The sequence below is a fragment of the Formica exsecta genome, unplaced genomic scaffold (assembly GCF_003651465.1).
Source record: "Formica exsecta isolate Colony F162 unplaced genomic scaffold, ASM365146v1 scaffold701, whole genome shotgun sequence".
NCBI classification, from domain to species: domain Eukaryota; kingdom Metazoa; phylum Arthropoda; class Insecta; order Hymenoptera; family Formicidae; genus Formica; species Formica exsecta.
The window spans coordinates 19,185-29,475 of record NW_021853468.1 but is presented as its reverse complement, the minus strand read 5'-3'; positions in this window follow the sequence as shown (position 1 = coordinate 29,475).

The window sequence follows — 10,291 nt, the reverse complement described above, 5'->3', positions numbered from 1 at the left end:
TTATTTTCAATTTCGTATAATACAATTTCATAACATATACATATATGATAATACAAATATAACGTAAAATAAAATAATTTTTTTCAACTTTTTAATAATGCATAAAATTTAATTCATATTAAAAACATTCAAAAATTATATTGCACGTACATATGTTAAGTTACAATTTCCTTTTTTCACAGGTAATTTTTTAAAGCGAAAATTTCAATGAATATTATTTTCTTATTTCTTTTCATTCCTTTATTAGGAATATCTTTATTATTTAATTTTTAAATATAAATTACGATAAAATCAAGTACGCAGTAAACAGAAATTGCGTTTACTTTTTTATTTATATTTTTTGTTTACAGTAAAAATTATTGTTAATATAGGAACTGCATTTTTGAAATACATTCCATTTTCAAACAAATTTAGATACTTCTTGACAACACATACACACAAACATATACACATACACATTTAATAAAGAAAAATTATATGTAATAATATATAATTTTATTAATTTATATACTGTGCAATATTAAAGAATACTCTATATAAAATTTTTCCAAAATTGTATATTTGCACGAAAAAGGCATTAAAAATATTTATATTACAATTTATAAAAAAATTTATAAAAATTTTTGGAAATATCAAAATAAAAACATAAAATATGTAAACAAAATATGAAACTTATTATATATTTCATATCAATATTCAATATTATAGCATAAATTATACAAAATAAAATATTAAAGCTGTAAAATATAAAACAAGGATATAAAAGAATGTAAAAGTTTTGATATATTTCAGATCCTATTTCTTTCTCTAATGTTAAGTAATTTTATTGTACAAGAAATACAAGCAGAGTTTATATAAAATAAAAAACTTACCACTGTTATGTATCCATAAATTATATCTCTCATCTGTCTGTAGCGGAAATCTGTCTAAACGTTTTCCATTAGATTTTCCATTCGTACAGTCTTTATATGCGCACTTATTGAAGAAACGATATACACGATCCTGATTTGACATTGCTTTTAAGTATATTATTTTCTTTATATACTATTACAGTTTAAAAGTCACAATAAAATAAAACTTTAGTCACAATAAAAGAACTTTTCACCCACACAAACTAAATGTGAAACACTTCGCACGAATCTATAAAGAATTCTTCACTGATTAAATCGCGTATAAAATATCTTAAGCCCACTTTACACGATCTATAATTTGCAACAGAATTCAAGACAGAATTCTATTTATAATTTTTATGCGTTGTATAATACAGAAAACATGTGAACAATCAGAATTATAACTATCATGCTTTATTTTTATAAATAGAAAAGACGCATGAAATATGCGCAATGTACCCATGATTGGTGAATTGTAAATGACATAAATTACAAGTTAATTTTCAATTGGTTACATAATTAAATCATTAAAAACCGTGAGTACTTATAAAAATTGAGCAAAATCGTACTGGTATCGTTACATGTCCGGCTATTGGGACGTTTACCTTACCGTCCATAATATGTATTAAAATAAAAATAAATCACGCGCAGCTAACATAAAATATTAACAAATCTATAATATTTTCGTATTTTTGATTAAAACGGCCGATTGATGTATGTCCATGCTAGATCCATAATTGTGGATCTAGCACGGACATGCACCAATCGATCGTTTTACCATGGCACCGAAAAGTGGATCCGGCCACGTAGTTCCGCCGGCTCTAAAATGGATCCAGTTAGCGCCACTGTACCGGCTAGAGAAAGCGTTACAGGAAAAACGGCGGCGTGGCCCCTCTCAGGTTTCTCTCTGGTAATATTCGTAGAGAGCGTTCTGGATATCGATCACAGACTTCTATATATTACTAGATTGCTAACTCCCTTAAGCCCAATCTTCAGACTACGCATTGAAGATTGAGATTAAAGATTGAAGATTGAAATTAGACCAATCAGAATAAAGAAATTTTAGTCCCTTTTGTTCTGATTGGTCAAATTTCAATCTTCAATCTTCAATCTTTAATCTTCAATTTTTAATGCGTAGTCTGATACGGGTTTTATATATTGTACCAAAAAATTGACCCCAAAAAGTATGTATTACCCAATGAGTAAAGAGTCACAGGAGAAAGCATTTGGTGCTAAGCAAGCGGACAGAAGTGACTATACAGGGTGACCTGCAATGACCGCCCACTAAGTACACAGCGTTATTCTTTACCAAAAACTGAGTCAAAAAGTCCGGAACCATTTTTTTTATAACGCTTAATAAAGAAATTATTATTGAGTAAAGTCTGGCCAATCAAGACCGACCTTTAGCCGGGCGCACGTCGGTGAGCTGCGCGCCTGGTAGTGTGCGTGAGCGCTCCGCCGCTATGGCGGTGCGGCAATATTTTTCCTTTGCGCATGCCGCTAGCATGCGATGTTTTTACGCATCGTAATAATAGAAATAAATTTTTCTTGTACTAAAAATTATATTCATATAAAATATAAAATAACTCAAAAAATACTTAATGAAAAAGTACTTTGTTATAGTATTTTGAAAAGGTCTCAAGAAGGGCTATAAGAATATGCGATAAAAAGCCAGAGTTTCTATTAAAAAAATAAAGTTGACCTTGAAATAACCTTGAAAGTCGTCACTTACAAACATTCCTATAACATTGACTTATGTTCCCCTTGAAACACTGCAACTTTTATTTGAAACATTTTTCTCTTGAAACAATATTTTTGGAGATAAAAATTCGTCACGCTTTATTTTGTCCACCCTGTAAAAATGCTGCAAGAAAAAATTATTTCTATTATTATGATGCATAAGAATATTCTATGCTAGCAGCGGAGCGTTCACGCACACTACCAGAAGCGCGGCTCATTGCGTCCAGCTAAAGGTCGGCGCTGATTGGCCCGACTTTATTCAATAATAACTTCTTTAATAAGCGTTATAAAAAAATGGTTCAGGACTTTTCCTCTCAGTTTTTGGTAAGGAATAACGCTATGTACTTAGTGGGCGGTCATTGCGGGTCACCCTGTATATAAGTGGCCGCTCAGGGACGAATTGCAGCATGACAGAGATACTGGAAGTACCTCAAAAGCCTGGCAATGCACCATGATTTTACAATTAAAACTTATTAATAATATTTTTTTAGTTTAATATACCGGCAAACGAGGTATGGACTAAAAGCTTCAATTCCGCATGAATTTGGTATCGGATAATTTCAGAGCGTTATATTAATATAATTATCAATGTGCAGAAATAGAATACATCAAAAAATAACAATTCACATACTTAGAATAATAGAGCTATAATGTTTTTTTTCTATGTGTGCGTGTACGTATAAACATTTGTTTAAATAAAAGTCTTCCCAGTGAGCAATATGTTATCAAAAGAAATTCATAAAGTACTCAAGTTTAAGAGTCGGACTTCCGAAAACACCATCACAAAATGATAATATTATGATATCAATAAGTTCTCCAATGCGTCGATTTTAGAGGAAAGAAAGACATCATATAATTGACATCTAAAAGAATTCCACAATCTGACTTCTTTTAAATATCAAAAAAATGTCACCGTTAAGAACCGTTCTATTTGTAGATTTGTAGATTAGATTTTTTGGGGCGAGTTTTTTAATTCATCAAAAATATTAATCTATTTTATGCTCAAATACATATTTAATAATATTTATGATTTAAGAAAGAAAGATTATCTTAAAAACGTTAATATTGAAAAAATGCTTTCTCTCTTTGAAATCCAGAGCACGCAATGACACGCAGTTCACACTAGAATACGTTGCTTGCGCATGTGTACGGCGTTCGTAAAATATCTTAAATGGCACGCTTGCTAAAGACTTTAGAGATATCTATGAAAAGATATCATAAACAGCTCTTCTGAAAGATATCTTACAAAAAGATAACTTACTGATATCATTCCTAAGAAAATTTAATTAAGTCTTTAAAAAGTCCTCTTAAAGAGCTCATCCTCTCAATAATGCTCACTGGGTTTATTGTGCATAATGGAAGAAAATAAAATCATTTAAAGAACAAAGATGTATATCGTGCACTTACTATCCTCGGCATGTCTTACATTCTTATTTTCCGTAATTCTCAATGTTCCACTGCCTTGTCTAATTTCTCGATTCATTGCAACTTAGATTCCAAACACGTAGCACGTGGTCCTGAAATTTATTCTTAATTTATTATAAATTCTATGTGCTTTCTATTAAAATGTTACAAAAATATGTATTTGAAATTTCTTACCAATGTTACAGGCATGAAGCCATTAAGTATTATAGGTATGTTTATAAAAAAATGATAAAAATTCAGTAAAATAATAAAATCTACGTCGTCAATCTTCTTCTTCTTCTTCTTCTTTTTTGGCTATCAGACTTCCATAGGAATCATCTATACGCCAATCGCTAGGTTTGCTGTAATTATCGATAATTAAATAAGTAAGTCATTCCTCGTGGCGAAACCGTGTAAAAGACGGAATATCCTAGTGTTGTTTGAGAAAGCTAGTGTTGGTATGTCCAGTGTTATGTCAAAAGCGGTCCTGCGCAACTGAGTGATAAGCAGGTTCGAGTCATCAAGCAAGTTTGGGCAGTGGAAGAAGATGTGATTCATATCTTGGAAAGGGTGCCCACATGAGCACTCCGCGGAGGCAGAAATATTCTTATCAAAAAGATGGCCCCTCGTTGGCGTATGATGAGATCTCAGTCTTGAAATGAAGGTAACAATTGGTCTAGTAAGATCCTCCCTAATATTCTTGTCAGTGTACCACGGTGGAGCGAGAACGTCACGCACGTGGTTAAAATATCTCTTTCCTTTATGACGACTCTCGGCAAGAATGGTTTGTGATACTCTGCCCTTGGATATGGCTTTAAACTTGGAATAGAGGTTGGTATAATGACATTTGTTAAGGAGGAAAGTGTCAGGAAGACGCAAAGATTCCTTGGCCAAAATATCCGCCCTCTCATTGCCAGGGATACCCCTGTGACTGGGTATCCAAAAAAGATGTATTACCAAAGCTTGTTTGAAACATTCGAAGAGCGAGCTCTTAATTTTAAGAATTCCGTGATGCGATATGCCAGTAGACACCGGATTATCGAGGCTAGACAGTACACTCAATGAATCCGAAAAAAATTACCGATTTTCTAGCTTTCTTTTTCAGAACAGTATCAATCGCGTATTGTATGGCTAATGCTTCCGCCTCAAAGATGGTGCAGTTGTTATTTATTCTTTCTTTATGCTCTAATTCGAGCTCCGGGGAGAATACAGCATACCCAGCTCTGTTATCCGATTCGGACCGAGATCCGTCAGTGTAGAATGAGACATCAAATTTAAAGGAGGATATGAGGCGTTCAAAGGAGGTAGTGGGATTAATGTCAGCCGCAACCTGATATCCTAAATTCGTGTTAATTATAGGATCGAAATGTCTGCATTCATACGGAAAATCGAGGTAACCCGGTAGATGAAAAGTATCCATCTGCCCGAAGAGATCAGCATGAGCAAAAAAAGTATCAATCAGGTAGCAAATGTTACCTCTCTCGGTGACCGGTTGGTCATAGAGGTCAGTTATCAGCTGTCTTAGTGGATGAGAGCGCCTCGCCATGATTTTTGCCAGGAATCTCAAAGTGAGGCTCTGCCAACGTGAGTCCAGCGGCAACTCTCCGTTTATATTCAACAGGACGTTGGTGGGAGTGGTGATCATAAGACCAGAGACAGTTTTTAAAGACGCGTATTGTAGGCGACTGATTTTTAAATAAAGGCTTTCATTTAAAGAATTAAAAGATTGACAGCCCAAATCTAATAGAAGTCTAATAAAACCTTTATAAATATTAAGCAAATTAATGGGATGAGCACCACCTAATACCCGTTATAACTTTGAGAATGTTTATTCTTGGCATAATACGATTCCTCACATGGTTGATGTGTGCTTTCCAATTGAGTTCAGAATCTAAAACGACACCCAAGAAACGCGTCGCCGGAGAAAACTGTATATTGCCGTTGCCAACCCTAAGCTGAAAATTATGTTCGTTCATAAGTATGCGGAGATTTCGTGGCCTGAGTGTTGAAAAAATTACATAACTAGACTTAGAGGGGGAAATAACAAGCCCCAGATTTATAAAAAACTGGTATAGGCTTTCTAATGCGTTATTCATCTGATCCCTGGTAGACTCAAGTTGGCTGTCCGAACAATATATTGCGATATCGTCCGCACAGTACAGTATATTCACAGTGTCAGGCAAAACCGTATGTGACAGGGCAATATATAAATTAAACAATATGGGGCTGAGGATGGAGCTCTGAGGGAGGCCAATAGTGGTGTCACGGCTCTGCAAATTGATGCCCGCAGCGAAGCCAATAAGGTGTCTACGGGAAGTCAAGGCTTTAATGAATTTCAGAATTTTTGGAGGTAGCCCGTATTTAGAGAGAAGGATTATTAAAATCTCCGGGCGATCCTATCAAAAGCTCCTTCAATATCAAGAAATGCAGCACCGGTAAACTTACGGGCTTTATTAGATATGTGGATGCATGTAGTCAACGTGGAGATGCTATCTATGCAGGATAGCCCTCTCCTAAAGCCAAATTGGGATTTGCAAAAAAGCGAACCCCTCTCTGCCCACCATTCAATTTTTTTATGGATCAACTTTTTGAATATTTTTAGTAAATTGTTAGCCAGTGATATAGGTCTTAGCGAATCCTTACGACCAGGTTTAGGTATAAAGACCACGAAGTACTCATTCCATTGATGTGGGTATGCACCCTTGTTGAAAATTAAGTTAAAAATTCTTAGAATAAGAAGGTGGAGTGCATCCGGAAATTTTTTAATTATTTTGTTCGATATAAGATCAGGACCAGATGAGGTTTTTGTTTTCAACGTGGAAATGGCTTCGTAATATTTTTGTTTCGAAAATGGGGTGAGGAGGAACTCCTTGTTACCATTGTTGTCAAAGTCAGGAAGACCAGACACAAAATCCCGGGTGTCAAGAGCAGGGCCAGGAACTGAGGGGGCCAACTTATTAAAGGCGTCGAAGAAAACACTCTCCGAGATGTGAGAATGAGGGAAGTTGTTAGTGTTTCTATTTGAGAAGGACCTGATATATTTCCATACAGTTGTGATTGGCGTATTCATATTTAAGGAAGAGCAGAACTCACGAAAAGCGAGTTTCTTTTTCTTATTAAAAATTTTTGATGAGTATTTTCTAAATTCAAGGAGTTCTGATAAGTTATTTAATGTTGGTGATAGCTTAAATTTTTTAAAGATTTGACTCTTTTTTAAAATTATCTTTTTGCACTCATCGTCCCACCATGTGGTAGGAGACTTTCCCCTAATGTTGTTGGAAAGAAGCTTTTTTGCGCCAGCAGTTAAAAGTGCCTGATGAATAGCGTTGATTAGATTGTCGTAGGCATTATCCAAATCACTGCCAAAATCATGAGTCTGGTCTACGTATTTAGAGCATTCTGATTGAAAGGCAGGCCAATCGACCTTGGAAATGGTGAAGGAAGGCCGACCATAAGAAGGCTTTATATAGTTGCTGACAATAGAAATTATGATAGGAAAATGGTCGCTACCGTAGTTGTTTTCGAGAACACACCAGGAGCATCTTGGAGCGATAGAAGGAGAGGCCAAAGTTATGTCAAGAGCGGAGGCGGATGAAAGATCGGCAGAAGCCCACGTGTGGCTTCCGTCATTGAGACAGGAAAAATCAACCGATAGGACAGCACTTTCAAACTTGCGTCCCTCCACGTCCGGACTCAACAGCCCCGGTGACCATAGGGCACTCTTCTCATTCAAATCTCCACATACAACGATGGGATCATAGTTAGATAAGTAATGGAGTATAGATTGCCAGGCACATGTTTCGGTATGTAAGCAGTTACTACCACGTGGTGGGCTATAAAGCGAACAGACATATATGAATTTATCTGGCCTAAGCCATATTTTACCCAATATATACTCTATGTTATTGCACTTGCGATTACAGATGAGACTCATATCATCGTCAGCAATTTGTGAGAATCTAAATCTCTTGTCAATGAGTATGGCCACACCCCCGCCGCAACGATTTCGATCACGTGAATACAAGTCAAAGTTATTGACACTGGGACGAAAATGTTCATCCAATCTGGTTTCACAAAGTGTGGCAATATTGACATTATGTTTGTCCAATAGAAAAGCAAGTTCTGGGATTCTCCTTTGCATAGAGCGACAATTCCATTGGAGGATATTGATATTCATAGTATAGATTAAATTTAGAAAAGGTGATATTATGACAAATTATCAAGAGTAAAGGGTATTATTCAGAAGAAGAGCCCCCATTTGTGACAAGATATCTATTTGTATATTCTCAGTCACAGAAAACTTCTTTTCACAATCTGTCTAATAAAACCTTTATAAATATTAAGCAAATTAATGGGATGAGCACCACCTAATACCCGTTATAACTTTGAGAATGTTTATTCTTGGCATAATACGATTCCTCACATGGTTGATGTGTGCTTTCCAATTGAGTTCAGAATCTAAAACGACACCCAAGAAACGCGTCGCCGGAGAAAACTGTATATTGCCGTTGCCAACCCTTATCTGAAAATTATGTTTGTTTATAAGTATGCGAAGATTTCGTGGCCTGAGCGTTGAAAAAATCACATAACTAGACTTAGAGGGGGAAATAACAAGCCCCAGATTTATAAAAAACTGGTATAGGCTTTCTAATGCGTTATTCATCTGATCCCTGGTAGACTCAAGTTGGCTGTCCGAACAATATATTGCGATATCGTCCGCACAGTACAGTATATTCACAGTGTCAGGCAAAACCGTATGTGACAGGGCAATATATAAATTAAACAATATGGGGCTGAGGATGGAGCTCTGAGGGAGGCCAATAGTGGTGTCACGGCTCTGCAAATTGATGCCCGCAGCGAAGCCAATAAGGTGTCTACGGGAAGTCAAGGCTTTAATGAATTTCAGAATTTTTGGAGGTAGCCCGTATTTAGAGAGAAGGATTATTAAAATCTCCGGGCGATCCTATCAAAAGCTCCTTCAATATCAAGAAATGCAGCACCGGTAAACTTACGGGCTTTATTAGATATGTGGATGCATGTAGTCAACGTGGAGATGCTATCTATGCAGGATAGCCCTCTCCTAAAGCCAAATTGGGATTTGCAAAAAAGCGAACCCCTCTCTGCCCACCATTCAATTTTTTTATGGATCAACTTTTTGAATATTTTTAGTAAATTGTTAGCCAGTGATATAGGTCTTAGCGAATCCTTACGACCAGGTTTAGGTATAAAGACCACGAAGTACTCATTCCATTGATGTGGGTATGCACCCTTGTTGAAAATTAAGTTAAAAATTCTTAGAATAAGAAGGTGGAGTGCATCCGGAAATTTTTTAATTATTTTGTTCGATATAAGATCAGGACCAGATGAGGTTTTTGTTTTCAACGTGGAAATGGCTTCGTAATATTTTTGTTTCGAAAATGGGGTGAGGAGGAACTCCTTGTTACCATTGTTGTCAAAGTCAGGAAGACCAGACACAAAATCCCGGGTGTCAAGAGCAGGGCCAGGAACTGAGGGGGCCAACTTATTAAAGGCGTCGAAGAAAACACTCTCCGAGATGTGAGAATGAGGGAAGTTGTTAGTGTTTCTATTTGAGAAGGACCTGATATATTTCCATACAGTTGTGATTGGCGTATTCATATTTAAGGAAGAGCAGAACTCACGAAAAGCGAGTTTCTTTTTCTTATTAAAAATTTTTGATGAGTATTTTCTAAATTCAAGGAGTTCTGATAAGTTATTTAATGTTGGTGATAGCTTAAATTTTTTAAAGATTTGACTCTTTTTTAAAATTATCTTTTTGCACTCATCGTCCCACCATGTGGTAGGAGACTTTCCCCTAATGTTGTTGGAAAGAAGCTTTTTTGCGCCAGCAGTTAAAAGTGCCTGATGAATAGCGTTGATTAGATTGTCGTAGGCATTATCCAAATCACTGCCAAAATCATGAGTCTGGTCTACGTATTTAGAGCATTCTGATTGAAAGGCAGGCCAATCGACCTTGGAAATGGTGAAGGAAGGCCGACCATAAGAAGGCTTTATATAGTTGCTGACAATAGAAATTATGATAGGAAAATGGTCGCTACCGTAGTTGTTTTCGAGAACACACCAGGAGCATCTTGGAGCGATAGAAGGAGAGGCCAAAGTTATGTCAAGAGCGGAGGCGGATGAAAGATCGGCAGAAGCCCACGTGTGGCTTCCGTCATTGAGACAGGAAAAATCAACCGATAGGACAGCACTTTCAAACTTGCGTCCCTCCACGTCCG